General features: G+C 46.6%; 1 protein-coding gene and 1 long non-coding RNA gene across 4 annotated transcripts in view; one reads left to right on the forward strand and one right to left on the reverse strand.

Annotated features, from left to right (window-relative positions):
- Daam2 (dishevelled associated activator of morphogenesis 2) overlaps positions 1–15,043 on the reverse strand; it is a 122,435-nt gene extending 107,392 nt beyond the window's left edge. For all 3 annotated transcript variants that reach the window (XM_078020068.1, XM_005318727.4, XM_021721931.3), the window contains exon 1: positions 14,885–15,043. The gene's annotated coding sequence lies outside the window, so the exon portion shown is untranslated. The remainder of the gene's footprint in view (positions 1–14,884) is intronic.
- Positions 11,179–13,744, forward strand: LOC120889034 (uncharacterized). Its single transcript, XR_005732782.2, has 3 exons — positions 11,179–11,605; positions 11,885–12,030; positions 13,428–13,744. It is a non-coding gene; the product is annotated as an uncharacterized LOC120889034 (long non-coding RNA).
- Positions 15,044–16,362: the final 1,319 nt, after the last annotated feature.

Raw genomic sequence — 16,362 nt, forward strand, 5'->3', positions numbered from 1 at the left:
CTCAAGTTCAATCTCTGGTACCAAAAAAAAAAAAAATGCCATAGTGAATATTCTTGAACATTTCTCATTTTCCCACGTGTTAGAATTTCTCTAGTCTTACACAGAAGTGAAATTGCTGGGTCATAGGATAAGTGTATCTTCAATTTTCTTAGCTAGTACCCAATTGCCCTCTGAAATGTCCATATCAATTTAATTTTACCCACAGTGAAAAGCGGTTATTTTTGGCTTGACAGCTAATATAATGAACATGAGGATTTTTTTCCAATATGAAGAATATAAAACTGAATCTCCTTGTGATTTAATTTATGTAGTTCCCTGATTCCAAGGAAAGTATCTTTTCATAGGCTTATCATTTCAATAGACTTATCTTTCAATAGGCTTACCTTAATATTAGAACCATATTCCCATGTGTTGAGAAACCAAAAGAACTTTTAATTGGTAAAAGTTGGACCGGGTTGGGCATCTCCTCACTTCTCCACTGGAACACTTGGGGATGGGGAAGAGCCGTAGATGGATGCAGAGGGAAGCCTTCCTTGCATACTGGTTGTGAGTCCTTGAATGAGCCCTGAGATTAGGGAGGAAGCAGTGATTCCCACAGTCCCCAGGCAATGGGGCAGGGATACCATTTTTAGATGTTGTTGATGTTGTCTAAAAAGAGTTCTGAACATTTTCATTGTGGACCTTTACCTGAAAGATACAAAACCTGTGGACCTCACAAACCACTGACCCATCTTCCTGCCTCAGAAAGCACCATGTATTTACCTTCCCAGCAGTGAAGACACTCCATAATGTGTCTTCAAAAACTCTTAAATGTAATATAAATCCCTCAACTTTGAGCATTCCTCTCTCATAAACATTCATCAGATGGGACAGTACTCTACCTTTCTAGATCTTTCCACTATGATACTTTGAGAACCTTGGGGATTTGTCTATGTATAAGTCCCTTGCAAAACGATGGTGGCAAACGGGTGAACCAGTTTGGAAGTGCATGAGAGCAGAGATGACATGTTATTCAATTTTCTAGTTCTAAGAGCACTCTATTTCTTTAAGGATTGGAGTTCTTCTATACTGAGTCTTCTTCAAGCTTTAACATCAGGGTAATGATGAAAACGAAAGACCCTTCTTGCTCAGGATGTAAAAGATCTCTAAAATATATACCTTGGAGCTGGGTACAGTGGCACATGTCTGTAATCCCAGCAACTTGGAAGGCTGAGGCAGGAGGATCACAAGTTTGAGGCCAGCTTCAGCACTTAATGAGACCCTAAGCAATGTAGTGTCTCAAAATAAAAATTTTAAAAAGGGCTAGAGATGTAGCTCAGTGGTAAATGACTTCTGGGTTCAATCTCCAGTACCCAAAAATAAAAATAAAATATACCATGGGATGCCTCTTTTCCATGAAGCCCTCTCTGACTTTCCCCATCTCAAAACAATTTTTCCTTCTATAAGTACTACATTAGCACCGTATAGTACTAGCATTCCAAGTGAAAAGAAATGATCTGGCAAATAATAATAACAAATATTTAAGGAGTGAACATTTTTCCGGGCACTAAGTACTTTGCATGCCTTAATTTTATCTGCCTTTGTGAGTAGACACTAATTACTATCATATTTTATAGGTGAGAAAACTGAGACTCAGTTTCCAAGGCTATCTCTTATTAAGTAGTGAAATTTGAATTGGGATCCTAGTAGTTTGATTCCCAGAATCTGAGCTGGAAGCCACGGTACTCTACCAAAGCTACTAAGCCTCCACAGGCTCTCAAATGCTTCTTGCTGTTGTTCCAGTGGAATGCAGCTGTGAACTTAATAAGAAATTAATTATCCTTTGCATCCTTAGCTTTGACACCTGCATCCAATCCCTAAGGCCTTGAAGAATTTGCTGATTCCTCCCTGACTAATTAATAAAATTTCCCAGTCCTGTGGGCTTGCCACACATACACTGTCACTTAAGAGACCAGAGCCCTGGATGTAGGAGAGAGGTTTTTTTCTCCCTGAGATTCACTCCCAGAGCCTGACTCAACACAAGAGTATCTTCCACCCAGCACCTTCTCAAATATTTTTGAACAACCGAAACCACTACCAACAGAATCATTCAGTGCTTTGCAGTACACCAAGCGATTTTCATAAGCGTATATTGTTGAGACTCACTTCCATCCTATACCACAGGGATTACTGTCATTCTGTCATTTCCATTTCACACAGGACTAAAACTGAGGCTTAGAAAAGCTCAGTAGCTCATGGAAGGTGGTTCAGCTAACTAGAGGAATGCAAGAGTTCAAACCCAGATCCTCACACCAAGTGCCATGGTATAGCATCATCTGCTACTAATTAAATTGATCACTTTTACTCTTTGTCACTTTGGGTTGTGCATGTGCACACACATGCGCGCGCGCGCGCACACACACACACACACACACACACACACACACACACACACGACTTCTCTTCCAGGTCAATGGAACCATAACCAACTAAGAAAAAGAAGAAAGAATCTAAACTAACCTCTTGTTCTATAGGAAGAAAAGAAGGGAGGGAAGGAGGGAGGGAGAGAAGAAGGACCACATGATAAATGGTGTATACTATCAGCAAATTATTCCCAAGAGCTAACTCTGTGCCTAGGGTAGGTGCTATAAATGCCACAGTGGCTAAGACACAGGCCTAGCCTTCTAGAAGCTTCAGTGGCAGACAAAGGTGAATGCAGCTGTCATAGGAAGTCCCATTTGAGCCAGGAATGTGTGGAGAGCAGAGGAAGAGCCTCTGTCTGAGCCAAATCCAGAGAAGACTAGAAGTACATGACCTCAGGGCCAACTCCACTCCATGTTCTGAAGGAGTTAAAAATGACCCATTCAGTCTCAGTGACCAGGTCAGTGATGCCCACTCAGACTTCCAGAGAGTAAGTATACATCCCAGCTTACCTGGTAAAGTCTCAATTTACGCCTATTTCCCTACTGTCCCATCCAGTTAGTGGCCCTTTCACTCTTGAACGAGTCCTGATTCAGACAGCAAATTATGTGGTCTCCCTGGTCTTCCAGGAAATTCATGACTTTCTCCAACAGCCCCTGGGTAGGAAAGCAATTTGGCTTCCCAAGGTCATCGGGTTGCCTGATTCCTGCTCCCTTCTGCAGAACTTCTCATGGTCATCGGGCCAGAGCCCACCCAGGTCCTAAGGGAACAGTCCCTACGTCTGTGTCTTTCTTTACAGTGCTCACACTGAAGCCAAAATGAGTCACCAGGGGTTCCCAAAAGGCATGAGTCTTAAATTTGGGCATCCTGTTTCCTCTCCTGACTGACAGTTTCTTATGTGATCTTTGGAAAATCACTCAAGTTTCCTCATACAATTCTCATTCTCCTCGCCTGTAAAATAAGACCCAACTCGTAGTGTTGCTGTGAGGAGCTGGTGAAGCAGAATAAGTGGAAATGCCTGGTACAGTCCCTTGGATAGAGGACCGAATCATCCAGCAGGTTCCAGAACATGTGAACTCTAAGATAGAAAGGGTGTAGAGGATGGTATCTCACCAGGTCTCAAGCCTCTTCATGACCCAGTTGTACCTGCTTCCTATCTTTAAAGAAAACAGAAAACATGGTAAACCTTTCATAAGAGTGGCAGCACTCCTCAACCTGAGCATGTACATTTCCAATGATCCAGCAGGTCCACTCCCAGGAATGTACCAACAGAAATGCATCCCTGAGTTTACCCAACGGGTGCACAGGTGTGCACAGCAACATTATTCACAACAGCCCCAAATCTGGAGAACATCTAAATGTCCACCAACAAAAGAATGGATAAAGAGTACTAGATCCAGGTAATGGAATATTACACAATAGTGAGAACACAACAATGATGGTGAGCACAAAAAGCCACAGGACAAGAATCCCCTGCATGATTCCATTTAAACAAAGTTCAAGAACAGGAGACACTAATCAATAATGTTGGGAGACAGGATTATGGAAGGGCAGTAACCAGAAGCAGGTACAGGGGCCTTCTTGGAGAAGGTATGGAGTGGAGGGAGGAAGGGCTTGGAATGTTCCAATTTTTGAGCAGGATGCTGGTTACCCAGGTGTCTAGTTTGTGAAATGAGCAATGTCCTTATAAATAATGTATTTTCTGAATTACGTTGAACTTCAAAAGAAGTTCATACAAAGTTTGAAAGAGGAAAATACATTTCTTTCTTTGGTAAAGAGTTGAGCAGACTAAGTAGGCAGACACTTAGCTTAAACAAGCAGCGGGACACCTTATTTAATAAATGTCTGCTGAGCTCCTGCTGTATGCAGGCACCTGCTGGGATGGTGGGGAGAAGAGCCGAGGAGACATGGTACCTGTTCTCCATCATCACCGTCAACAACATCAACGATTCTTAGTGCTTTATGTGCCAGACATGGCTTTGAGTACCTTCTTTCTTTTCTTTTAAACCATATAAGGCATCCATTTTATCCACTTAAAACTCATTTTACAGATGGAGAAACTAAGGCACAGAGAGAGGAAGTGATCCGCTCAAGGTCACAGAAAGCAAGAAGTAGAGTCAGCATTAGAAACAAGGCCATCTGAACCCAGGGCCTGTGATCTGGAAAAAAAAATGGCCTTACACTGCCTCTCACGGTCAAGAAATCCTGTCTGTCCATGGGTTCCATCAGCCCCAGCTTCCACTGAGGCCGCCATGGGCATCAGTAGCATTACCTCTGTTCAGGGTAGTGCTGATGGTAAATCATGGATTGGGTGTCTTAGAGTGGCGAAGGGGTTTCCAACTCTATCTCTGGGAAAATGCCAGAGCAATGCCTCATGGTGGGAGACAGGCTAATAAATGTATGGATGGAGACGAAAAAAGGAGAGTTAAAATGGCTGGTCCTTCTACTGTCCAAAGTGCACAGAAAACTCTGAATTTGTTTCCAACCAAATTCCAAGCTGCCTCTGGCACTGGGAAAATTTTTGACACTTCTCCCCACGGACCTGGAGTCACTTTCTTCCCTCCCTGCTCCAGGCAAGGGGACCTGAGGCTGAGGATATGGCTCTGGGGGGAACCCCAGAAGCAGGGCTGACACTGCCCCTGGGAATGTGTTTAGATGGTGGTTGTGAGTCTGGGTCCCTGGGCCTGGCACATCAAGCATTTGTCACATAGGCAAGCTCTGCTTTGGCACTCAGGCTGAGCAACCAGGGTGCATAACCTGAGAGGCAGAATATTCAAAGCATAGTGCCAAAGACAACCTGTGCCTGGGACAAAAGAGTCAGAAACGAACACCTATAAGGCAGAATCAGGCTTGGCAGAGAGACCCACGCAGGCGCCATGTGAATATCTATGCAGGCAGGGAGGTAGCTTCTAGGGGACCAACCAGCAGGGTCCCTTGAGACCACCCTTTACATATTGCAAAAGCACCACTAAGATGAAGAGGAATCCTCAAAATCCCCCAAATCAACTTGTCTAGTCCCCTGTCTCCAGACAGGACAGCAACTAAGCTGTCTGGTCATGCTTCCACCCAGATATGCCCACACTCCTCAGATGGGGCAAAAGACAAATGTGAATTTGACATTAAAAGTCAGGACTTTAGCTCACTCTGCCCAGTTATGATACAACTCTATTTACAGAAAAATCAGTTGATGTTCACCTAGAAAGCACAGGGAATAGAACCCAGCAAAAACAAAACAAAAAAAAAATGCATTTTTTTCCTAGTCTCACATAGCTACAACAGAGACAGAAAATAATCGCTCCTCCCAGGCAAATTCACACAATGTCATCAAATCTCATGGAGTCTTACCAGGCTCTACCCCTTCCCACTTAACGGTCTCAGTGGCCCTGTAAAGAAGGGAATGCTATGATCTCCCTTTCACAGGTGAGACACCTGCAGCACAGACACGGGTGGTGTCTTGTTGGGCAAGTTATTCAATGGCAAAGCAGGGTCCTCAGGGGCAGGTCATGAGACACAGTGACGGGGGCAGAGGTTTATCCAGAAGGGCTCTTGGACGGTGGCCTGGAAGAGGGAGGGGAGGGTCAAGGCCACGCTGAGTGGGGACAAGAGGACCTAGATCCAGCGCAGCCTCCTGCAGGCCCATGGGAAGCTGGGATGCTCCTCAGAATGTCCCCATATTAGGCCATCGTAGCTTCCCCAGCCACTGCTTGAGGGTGACCCAGGAGGGCAGTGTGGTCAGCAGTGACGGTGGCAGAGAGAGTTAATTCTAAGGAGGGCTGACAGTGGCCAGCACTCCCTGCGGCTGAAGACCGGGTGCCTAGGGGTCTGGGTGGTGCTGCCCAGCATCTACCACACAGAGATTTGGATCCAGCCAGATGATCTGAGTGTAGAGTCCAAACACATGACCATGAGACCATGCGGCCTCACTTCCTCCAGTAGGACTCTTCTCCAATCCAGCTTATCAGTCTTGGTGCTTCCTGGCCAACATATCCAGGGATTAAGGAGACCCAAGGAGGCAAGGCTGACTCTGGTGAGCAGAGAGGGCACTGCTGACAGTTTTGATCTGTAATGTCCTCCCAAGACCTATGGGCCACTAAAGGCCCAGCATGGTACTACTAGGAGGTGGTGGACCTTTAAGAGGTGGGGTCTAGTAGGAGGTCTTCAGCTCTTAGGGGTGTGCCCTGGGTATGCCCCAGCCCCTGCCTTTTCCTTTTCTGCACCATGAGGTGGAAAGCTTGGCTCCACTGTGAACTTCCCCCCCTGTGATTTGTGACCTTGCCACAGGCGCAAGAACAACAGGGCCAACCCACCAGGGTCTGAAACCTCCCAAACTGTGAACCCAAGTAAACCTTTCTTCTTTGTCAGTTGATCACCTCAGATATTTGTTAGCGTAACAAAAAGCTGACCAACGTAGGCAGCCATGGGGTGTGACACCCCAAGCTTCCCTAGGGAGAGGAAAGCACACATAGCCTGAAGTCATTCATTCCCCAAGTTGGTCCACCAAGCTGTGTGTCCATCCTGCAGCCTGAGCCCAAGCAAAGCCTTCCCAGGTGATGCAGGATACTTGGTTCGGCAGGGTCAGGGTAAAACCTCATTTAGTAACCGACTGAAGGAAAAATGAACATCCTAGCAAGCAAAACATGATCTCCAAAAGGTAGAGCTGTGTATGTCCAGGCATAAAGAAGTCAACAAATTTTTTAAAAGTTAGATCCATTCTGTAGTGATACCCTCAACATATGGTTGAGAAGAAGGAAAGTAGGTTGCAGAGTAGCATGCACAGAAAGATTCAATTTCAGTGAGAACCAAATACGCAAGCCACACGGCCCCGTGCCTGTTCATACACCTGTAGATATTTAGATGCACAGAGGAATAGCAGGGCTTTTAACTTTAAGTCCAGCTACCAGATATGAACACTAATTGCCAAGGTGTGTCGGGGGGGACATAGGATGAGTGTTCTACTCGTCTTTGCATGATATTAATCTACTCCTTTAATCAAGGAAGAATTGCTTTCATAATATGTAAAAATCAAATAATCAATAAGATTTTTTAAATGACTCACTTAGCACCATGTGAGGGGGGTGGGCCTATATGAAAATACCATTTCATTTTCTCTCCTTCTTCTCCTTTAGGCAGCTCCTAATTGTCCATTTGAGGATGATCAAAAGAAATATTTAATTCCATGTGAAGGGTTTTGCATACTTTTCCTCCCTAACCATTAGAAAAGAACTTCATTTTAACATGATTCTATGGATAATATATATCTGCCACCAAAAAAGATTTGCCTCTAAAAATCTATAAAAACTCTGCAACACATTCTGTAGTAGAAGAGCAAAGGTGGGAATTACCTGCTCTTTGCTAAATCTATGACCATGCTTCCCTCTATTACTGTGCTAATGAAAGCCAGCCATACCAAGCCAACTCCCAATTATCTTGGCACATATATACAAAAAGCTCAGGGAAGCCCAAACCCAACTTTTCACCACATCTGCTCACAAGAAGTCAAAGAGTTGGTTTTAAGTTTCTTCCATCTTTCCCCATCCCTGGCTAGTCACTAGTAGAAGTGTTCCAGATGGTAGGGGCCCTCAGAGAACGGAGGGATGAGGACACCAAGTGTCTACACAGTCTGCAAACTGGGTAGCTCTCGCCCATTGGGCTGGTTGAGGGTATTGGCTCTTGCAATTCCATCCACACTGGAGCACATCTTATTCCTCAAGGGTTGACCCAGAGATTACTGCATTGGATTAAGGGTCTAACTGATGCCAATTGGCTACCCAAGTGTGGATTATACCCTGCAATTTGAGTTTTATGAACTCCAGTTGTGTAGAAGGCTTGGAGACTTAGTCCTTCCTTGACTGTTAAATCCATGACAGAGCTGTGTGCCAAGTTCATGGAATTAAAGAGGAAGGAGTGGTTGTTAGGAGGCCTGCAGAGAGAGCTTGAGAGAAGGAGACAGCTGAGTAAGCTTGAAGGATGAGTAGGCCAGGAAGATAGGACTGGGGAAGGGTCTTTAGGGTAGAGAGATCTAAGGGTACAGAAGAAGAACATTCTCGTGACTAGATTCAGTGCCTCAAGACCTACATCTACTCTTAAGGAATGATGGGAAGTATTGACTGACAGCAGTGATCATACAGGAGCAGCTCATTCATGTACTCTGGGATCTGACCCATGCTGTATTGATTCTGAGCCACAGAGAAGCTGGAAATGTTGCCTGCTCCTAATCCGCCTTCTTGGCTCTCCCCTTCTGTCTTGAAAGGACACCCCATATCTTGGAAATCTCAGATTGGTCTTCGCACACAGACTTACTTACTAATTTGCTCCTATACAGCCTTTGTTCTGTCTCATGATAATGGATTGAGATTTACTTAGTTTCCTCTCTTCTTGGCTAACCATCATCCTAGCCAAGGCTCTTGGCCAGGGGCTCACAACCCACAAAACCATGTTGTGAGGGAGGTATTATTTTATTATTATCCTCATTTTTCAGATGAGGAAACTAAGAACTGAAAATGCAAAACAATTTATAAATTCTTACGATAGGTTAAGTGGGAAGTCAGAAATGGCACACAGGTTTTTCTGATTCTAGAATGGTATTTTTTTTTATCCCCTGCCCTTTTCATCTTTTATTTGGAGACAGGATCTCATTAAGTTGCCCAAGCTGGACTTGCATTTACAATCCTCCTACCTCAGCCTCCCACGTACCTGGGCAACATTACAGGGTGCACCACTGTGTCCTGATCCTGGAACATAATGGCTATGCTGTAGTGAACTTCCCTCAGTGACACTTGCTCTGTTCATGTCAAACCCAGAACAGAAACCAGCAAATCTTTCATGGAAGGTACAAGAAAGTAAATATTTTCAGCTTTGTAGGCCATACAGTCTCTGTTATGTCTACTTAATGCTGCCACAGCAACATGGAAAATAGCCATAGATAATTCATAAGCAAATGGGCATGGCTGTGTTCCAAAAAACTTTATTTATAAAACAGGGTGACAGGTTGGATATGGATGAATGTTACCAACTTCTATTTACAGTATTTTGTTCATTCATCCAGTTAGCCAATGTCCACTGAGAGTCTTCCTGACAGTATTCTAGGTTCTGCAAAGTCCCTGCCTTCACAGAGTTTAACTCCAGGCCAAGTCTTACCTGTTCCTTTTGCCCATGCCAGTGTCCTGGAGCTTACTTGGTGCTGTTTATGTTCCCATTAGGTCAGGGTTTTCAACTGGTCTATGATTTCAGATCACTTGGGGAGGTTATAGAACTGTGGATGCATGGGCTCCCCCACACACACTTCCCACCCTCTAGGTTCTAATTTAATTGACATAGCATGGGCGCATAACCACTCCCCCATGTGACTCTAAGGTGCAGCCAGAGTTGAGACCTACAGCTTGGATAAAAGCTTGATTTCTGTGTCTTCCATTTACTTGTTATGTAAAATAGTATGAATCTTTGAAGTCCTCAGAGTCTGGGCTGTAAAGTGTGGTTAATACCAATCTCATAGTAAGATGCTATCTAAATGAAAGTGTGTGCCTTTCATATTGTAGAATGTTACAAAAATTTAAAGTACTGTTGTCATTAAACTGTGCCATTATGATTGGGTTATGTTAGGGGCTGCCTCAATGATTTTTTTTAAAGGTTTGACTTTGATTCTTTGAACAAGACAGTTTTGGGGATTTTCGAAACAAGTTCTGCAGGGAATTCTCTGTTAGCCCAGGTTCATGGGTGAGTAAGACACTGCCCTTTCATTTATCTCCACAGAGAGTCACAGGGCGCTGCCTTTTGCTTGGCTGGGGAGTGCTGAGCTGTGCTCTGCTGCTGTAATGAAGGTCTCCATCTCCAGGCCGGGACACCTCACCTCTGAGCACTGTTGTTAAACCTCAAATAAGTGGTTTGCTTGCTTTGACTCATGGACAAATGTCCAAATCCACGTCCTTTCCTGAGCTTAGAACGGAAGACAGGAAGGGCAACCAAGCACTTTCCTAGGTCCTGTCCATGGACGATTTCATTCCATCTTCAGAACAATGTTGGGAAAACAGAATAATTATGTTTCTCATTTAACAGATGAAGAGGGCTCAGAGAGGCTGAACGGCTTATGGCCTGGTGGTGCCCAAGCTCAAATCCTAGTATGCTTGACTCTACAGCTCTTTTCTGAACCCAGGGGCACTTAACCACTGAACCACATCCCCAGCGCCCCCCCCCTTTTGAGACAGGGCCTGGCTAAATTGCTGAGGCTAACCTTGAACTGTTGATCCTCCTGCCTCAGCCTCCCTAGCCACTGGGATTACAGGTGTGGCTCTAGGCCAAGATATAAAGAGACCTAAAACTACCTAAAGTTTGTTTTTCCCAGGTGTTTGTCTGTCTATCTGTCTCTCCCTCTCTCTGTTAACCTAGAAAGAAGCCCACAACACCAGCTAATGACTTATCAGACTGTTCTGATAAGCCTTGGGCAGCACGCATGTAATCAGGCACAAGTTCAAAGCCAAGACACTTCCTCCCTCCACAACATCTTACTGTGCAGTTTCAGAACCTCATAATGAAATGAAAAACAAACCAAAAAAAATGTGAGGAGCGAGTTGGAGAAATAGATGCTGCCAGGAGGGAGGAATTCACTGACCCCCAATCTGGGCCATCTCAAGAGAAGTTGGCCACTGGCTGAGCCTCTAAAAGCTTAAAAGTCATCCCAGGCCACGGTTAAAGAGAGAGCTCGAACAAAACAAAAACAAATGTGATCTTCAAAGTCTTAAATGTCAACTTGAAGGATAACTTAGAAGCTCTGGGTTGGGCCAAGAGGACCTGCAGCTGCTCTTTCCAGCATCAGATTCTCCTTCCTTCCCCGGAGTAGTCCCTCCCCTGGATAATGTATCCAGCAGGGTTCAGGGGGCAGCCTCCCACCAGCACCCACCTGGCATATTTACAAAGGCTGGAGCCCCCACTCTTCACAGCCCAACAGCCTCTCCCTGACTCTGACCTGAGCACCCTCCAGAAGCAAGGGCTGCCTAGCCCACCTCTGCTTTCAGGTTTCTGCTTCCAGACTCAAGTGGTTCTTGACCACGCCCACCTTGCAACCCTTCCCCCCACCCCTCCCCACTACACACACACACAGCCTGCTCAGCTGCCCTCCTCCCTCCCCACATAGCTCCAACACGGGAATGATTTGCAGGTCAGCTCTCCAGGATGACTGAAGCCTCCTCCATCTCTCAGGATAACGGACCAGGTCATGCTCATGGATCATCCTCATTGTTACCTGTCCTAGAGGAAGGAAGGAAAGGCAACCTGCGCCCTAGCAACTCCAGCCGCTGGCCTACAATCATGGCAAATATGAGGACAGATTGGCGGGGGCGGGGGTCCTTTCCAAATAACATTGGCTACTGCTGGCTGAAAAACTGAAAATTTTTTTTTTAAAATGACATTCAATTTATTAAGTATCCCTGGCTTCCTTCTTGGTCCTTCTGCATAAATGTCATTTTTGTAATAACCTTGAATTTATCTTCAGTTTACAGATGAGGACGCTGAAGTCCAGAAGGAATAAGTAATGCACGCCAGGCTTCCGATTCCCATGGATCTCAGTTCTCTCCCAGAGTGCTCTGCTAGCAAGTCTGCCCTCTTTCCATTGGGCCACGCTGCATTCGAGATCCAGAGGTAAGTGGCACAGGGTCCTGGACAGAGTCTCTGGCTATTAATACCTAGAGGGTCAACTGCTACCAAAGCCAAGGACAACCTCTCCGTTGTTCATTCTGCTGGGTGTGTTTGTCCTTTGAACCATCCAAAATGCCTGAGGATGTACCCTCCTTAATTAATCTGATCTCAGAGAGGATAAAGAGCTGGCCAGAGGCCGGAGCTGATGGAAGGAACAGTAAGATGACTTCCATATCAGCCCACGCGTTGGTGGCCTGGGAATTCATCCTGGGTCTGAGGTGGATGAGATGTCTCTCAGGGCAAACCCAGAGGGGCCAGGATTCCACTCACCCTCTGGAGAAACTCCACACTTTGAAAGAGTTGAAAGCCTAACCCTTAGGTCAAGCTCTCCCTGGGGATTCCTGTGCTGGACCAAGAGTATTTCTAGAAGTCCTATCTGATGGATCTCCTCTGCCCCCCCCCCACCCCGGGGGTATTTAGTTTTCTTCTTTTTTTTTTTTTTTTAATAATGGGAACAAATGAGAACAGTTCAACATGTTACTTCCATTGGCTCTACTAAAATCAAAGAAGAAAGCCTCACAAAACCCTCACTATCTCTGTTCCCCTAGGAGGCCACCTTAGCCTTTATCTTCATTCCTTACCCTGGACCCAAACCTATTCAGTAATGAGGACAATGTTAAGTCAAAAAACATCGAAGACAGGGAATTGGGAAGAAGATGGACCCGGAGGGGTGTTCTCACAGAGAGCAGTAGTATTTCAACCCACCGGCCCTCGCCTTCCAAAGGCAAAATCATCTACTGGCTTCCAACTACTGGTCCTGCCCTCACAGCCTCCCCCTTCCTGAGTCCTAAGGCTCAGGAGAATTTTCTCTCCCCTTTTTGTCCTGATGGGGGCACAAGTATTCCCTCAGCATCCAAAGATCCAGAGGGAAAGTCCTAAAAACTGGCTGGAAGTTAGGGGCCAGAGTGTGCAGCTACCAGGGAACAAGACAATAATAGCACAGTTGTTTTTTTAGAGGAAGAAATGGGGGTGGGATGAAGCTCCCAGCCCAGATGAAGAAATGGGCCATTGATGCCTCTAAGCCTGAAGCCATGCCAATCACCACGCAGTCATGTGCGTGCTGTCATCTCGTGGGGACCCGGCGGCCCCTGTTTACACGCACTCTTGTTTACATGGTCCATGGGATGATTTCCTTCTTCCCCACACTCCAGTGGGCGACACACGCCTGAAGTTAAACGAGTCCATGTCTGACGTTGCTGCCTGCTCCGTCTTTTATGGCACTTCCCTGGGGCTCAATTTGTATAATTTCTAAAATCCTTCCCAAATCTCAACTTCCTGTGGGTCTGTTTTTATTTCCAGATTTCCTCCCCGTGTCCCTTCATTCTCTCGTTTTTTTCTAGGACATAGGGAGAGTCCAGTAATCTTCCTCCCACCCAGATGCTGTAGGTTGGCTCCCACTGCAAACTACAAAACCAGAGACCTGGCGAGAGACAAGCTGACAATCCAAGCTCTCTTGCGGTCACTTGCTCCTGGGTCCCAGCTACCGAAACGCAGTGTGTCCTGTGCGCTGTGCAAATCCAGAGCCCGCTGGTCCCTGCCACCCACAGCCCCTAGTTGAACGATGTTCCCCATCTAGGTCCTGGGGGAAAACGGAAATCCAAGAAACTGACACCAAACTCAGAAGTCAGTAAAAACACAAAACTTGAAATATTTTAAAGATGGGAAGTTGCTTTCATTCCTCTGTGGGCTTCCAGGAAAACCTCCAGGGACTCTTTCCTGGAGAGGTGTGATTTTCCTTGCCACCCTCCAGGGAACTTTCTGAATCCACCACGCAACTGTGGAGAAGTGGCCACGGCAGAGAGCAAAGAGTTAAATCAAGCCCAGACCTCAGCAATCTGTGTTCAATTTTGATAAAAATCTCCCTCGCTCTCCCTCGCTGCCCCCCTTCCTCCATCCCACAGCACAGACACATCTCTTTATGTTATGAGTTTGCATCTTGTTTTGGGGACCACACCAAGCACTCTAGGAGAACCCGGAGCTCACACCACCAAGGGCACATGCGGCAGAAATGTCTACCCTGCTCCAGGTTCTTGGGCAGAGTTGGACACAGGGCCACAACCTGGGGTCACCTCCACCTCCTCCATCCTCTGCATCCTCCTTACAATTACCTGCCACCAGACCAGATCCTTCCTTTCCCAGTTAAGTCAGAGACCCGTTGCTGGAAAAGTCAGGAGCACAACCTGGCCTGAGGTGGGGCTCCAGTCACAGGTGCCAAGCGTCCCAGAGATTCCCTTTCTGGGGATGCTCCCAGTCCCATGGCCCTTAGAACAAGAACCTCAGCCCCTGCTTGGGCTGCCCTGCTTGTCGATCAGAGGAAAGGCCTCCAAGTGGAAGCTGGGGGTGGGGGCTTGAGAAGACTGGGGTCCACCCAAGTGAAGGCACAAACTGGACTGGGAAAAGCCACCCTCAAAAGTTTTCAGCTTGGGAGCCACTGTCTATATCTGTCCACTTGTGACAACGTAGGAGTCCGATTTCAAAGCCGCGCACACACACATAAAAAAAATTTTTTTTAAAGTTTTCCAAAGACATTTCCTGTGTCCAGATGTGCCCGCACAGACTTACACAAGCCCAATGCAAACACGCTCAATCACACCCAGACACACACTGGCAGACACAGGCCCCGGGAGCCCGCTCCAGTGTCCGAGCTCCTGCAAACACTTTGGAGAGAGAAACAAAACAACCGGCCCGCGGAGGTGCTGCTCTCCAGTGCGCGCTCCGCAGTCCAAAAGTGAAGGGCGGAAAGCGTGGCGATGCCTCCCGGCCACCGGCCCCGGAGCGCGGCGGGCGCGACACCTACCCCGAGGCCCCCATGGCGCGTCGCGGCTCCGCAGCTCGGGTCTCCAGCAGGGCGGCCGCTGCTCGGCTCTCCGCCGCTCGGCTCTGTCCTCGACTGTACTCCAGAGGAGCCCCGGCGGCTCCCTCCCGCCCGGCCTCGCGCCGCCCGCCCGCCCCGCTCTGACGTCAGGCGCCTTGGAGCAGGATATTTATGGCAAGGATACTCTGAATTTTCCCTAGGTAGAGTTCTGATTGCAGTTCCCTGGGATTTGTAATTTTCACACTTTTAGACAGAACGGAGAGGAGGGAGGGAAGGAGGGAGGGGGAGAGCAGCAGGCAGGGCGAGGCACACAATAAGGGTAGCTGTTCCCCCACTTGGGCAAGGAGTCTTTTCAGGGTTCCCCCTGGTAGGAAGCATGTCAGGGTCAAGGAGGCAAAAGTGGCCACCTGCGTGGTGGGGTTCTCCTCTGCTCCTGCCCTGGGCGGCGGCAAAAGGCTGGTGGGAGCCTAACTGAACAGGAGGGGAAATCCCCTCTCTGCACCAAAGTGCCCCTTCTGGAACAATATGTCCCAAGAAAGTGCCGGGCAAGAGAGGGGAGAGATCAGGCACCATCCAGCAGCTAATTAGAAGCCCTGGTCCACACCCTAACAACTTTTCCATTTCTTTTTTGGGAGTGTGTGTGTATATATATACATAAAAAAAGTTTATTTTTATTAAATTATATTCGACACTCCCTGCTTCTGTATAGCTTTTCCAACTGTGTGCCAGTCAATTCATCTTACTTCATTGCTTTATATACATAGTTGGAGCCATTTACAATAGCTCTTATTCATACTTCTAAAACTTACGTTTAATTTTTTTTTTTTTTTAATGTGATTGTGGTCCATCTCCTTGACTGGATTGGAAATGATCTCAGTCAAAAGCAACCACCTCCTCCATGATTGCCAGCATCCTTCGGGTGAGTCCTTGATCTTCTCCCATTTCCCCCACACTCAGGAGTCCCACTCTAAAAGGCCTCCCTTTCCATCACCATGGTGACTTGTACAGAACCTTCTGGGCATTCGGGTCTGGAATTCAGTAGTTATTTCTCCAGCCTGCTGAAGGAGCTAGAGGAAATGGCTTAGTTTAGGGGCCATCCTCCAGTATGTTTTATTCTTCGTGGCTCCCAAGGATTGGAGAATGAACTTTAAAATGGAACATGATATGCAAATTATTTATCCAGGTACATAACAAAACTGTATGGATATATAGTCCCCCGAAGTAATGAGATGAGGCAAGTTTAAGTGAGAATCATCATTAAAGCACAACTTTTGTGAACCTTCTGTTGCTGAATGGTGTGGAAGTAGAGGAGTTCCTTAACCCCAGCTACAGTACAGGAGAGACCCCAGGACTTGGGATGTATTCAACCTTTCATTTGCAGCTGGTTAGGGCTGCTTGTCAGAAGGAGCCAAGTCTTGGGATTAGCCAAACTGTTTTGATCTGTCCATAGAAGGCCCCCG

Source organism: Ictidomys tridecemlineatus, chromosome 8 (assembly GCF_052094955.1).
Source record: "Ictidomys tridecemlineatus isolate mIctTri1 chromosome 8, mIctTri1.hap1, whole genome shotgun sequence".
Classification (NCBI taxonomy): Eukaryota; Metazoa; Chordata; class Mammalia; order Rodentia; family Sciuridae; genus Ictidomys; species Ictidomys tridecemlineatus.